At 33.7% G+C, this 1,831-nt stretch overlaps 1 non-coding gene across 1 annotated transcript; it reads right to left on the minus strand.

Annotated features, from left to right (window-relative positions):
* Nucleotides 1–257: 257 nt before the first annotated feature.
* LOC129493988 (small nucleolar RNA snoR8a) lies at nt 258–342 on the minus strand. Its single transcript, XR_008661261.1, has one exon. It is a non-coding gene; the product is annotated as a small nucleolar RNA snoR8a (small nucleolar RNA).
* Nucleotides 343–1,831: the final 1,489 nt, after the last annotated feature.

Below are 1,831 nucleotides of genomic sequence, written 5' to 3' on the forward strand. Positions count from 1 at the left end.
CTTTACTTTCATTTTCTTTTCATTTTTAACATACAATATAGGCATGTCTTACATCATTAAATATTCTTGGAGAACAAGATCATTCATGGCTTCCTAATAGTTCATTGTATGAGGGTGCCATAACTTCCAATTTCTCATTATTGAATACTTAGTATTTTCTAATTTTTCATTATTGTAAATTATATTTTTATTAATATATTTATCTGTATTTTTGTTTGAATTTTGCCTGTTCTCTTAAGTTTGAGTCCTAGAAAGAGAACTGCTCAAATTCTATGAGTATTTGTAAAGGTTTGTTATGCAGAAAGCAATTGGCTTCCAGAAAACTATTTTTAACACATTAAAAAAATTCACTTTTATTAAATAAGAGAGATTAAGTTCAGCCTATATAAACCATTTTAAAATCCGATATATGCTCTCTTGTTACAATATAGATTGTAATCACTCAAAGGCATTCTGATTTCTTTTGAATATGCATAAAAGTTGTGCTTTCTGTAACTTTCAAGGCAGAGGGTGATTATTTAGTAAATGCAGGTTTATAATATATTTATGACCTTTCAGAGAGGAGTCATATAGATGTATCTCTGATATCTGTGAATATTTCTTTATTTCTACATAATCAACTAATATTTATGGCTTATAACTTTGGCTACTATGAAAATATATCAGGATTTTGGTGGACTGACCAGTTGTCATCCACTTTATGAACAATTAGTAAAACATTTCATTTCTAAAATTCAAAATGGTCCTCTCTTTAATGCAAAAGAATAATGCCCTAAACACCTACTTTGTGCTGACTTAAATCAACCACTTTTATAAGGAGAAAGAATTCTGAAAGCACTTAACAAAAAATAGCAAAGCTCTACAACTTCTTTTTTTTAAGATTATTTATTTCAAAGGGAGTGGGAGAAGCAAAGGGAAAGGGAGAGAGAAGCAGACTCCCCACTGAGCATGGAGCTCAATATGAGGCTCAGTCTCCCAACTTAGAGATCATGGCCTGAGCCAAAACCAAGAGTCAGATATTCAACCAACTGAGCTACCTAGGTGCTACAAAACTCTATAACCTCTAAACCATCAATTAAACCCTGAAGTGTAATTTTTAAAGGTTTATTTATTTATTTATTTATTTGAGAGAAAGAGAGCACATGAACAGGGGGAGGGGTAGAGGGAGAGAGAGAATCTCAAGCAGACTCCACACTGAGCATGGAGCCCAACATGGGGCTCCATCTCATGATCCTCAGATCCTGACCTGAGTTGAATTCAAGAGTTGGACCATAACCAACTGAGCCACCCAGCACCTCTAAAATATTTTTTTTAAGTATCAAGTAGAAGTCACATCTGAATTCAGTCTAAAATAACTGAACTGAAAAAAATACACTAGAGGGGTTCAACAGCAGGCTTGATGAAACAGGATTAAGGATTCATGAACCCATATGCATATCAGTGAAACTCACCCAATCAGAGTAGAAGAAAGAAAGAAGAAAGTAAGTTAAGATAGAGTAAGGCACTTTATGGCTTTATGGGACAATATCAAGAAGACCAATATTTACATTATAGGGGTGTCCAAAGAAGAGAAGAAGAAAAGGGCAAAAACATGTTTGAAGAAATAACAGCTGAAAAATTCCCTAAGCTGAAGAAGGAAACAGACATCCATCCAGAAAGCCCAAATTATTCCAAATAAGTTGAATCCAAAGAGATATACACCAAGACATATTATACTTCAAATGTCAAAAGTTAAAAACAGGGGAGGAATCTTAAACTAGTAAGGGAAAAATAGCTTTTTATGTGCAGGGGAAATCCCATAAGGCTAACCACAGATTTTTCAGCAGAAGCT

This window comes from Nyctereutes procyonoides, unplaced genomic scaffold (genome assembly GCF_905146905.1).
Source record: "Nyctereutes procyonoides isolate TBG_1078 unplaced genomic scaffold, NYPRO_anot_genome, whole genome shotgun sequence".
Lineage (NCBI taxonomy): Eukaryota > Metazoa > Chordata > Mammalia > Carnivora > Canidae > Nyctereutes > Nyctereutes procyonoides.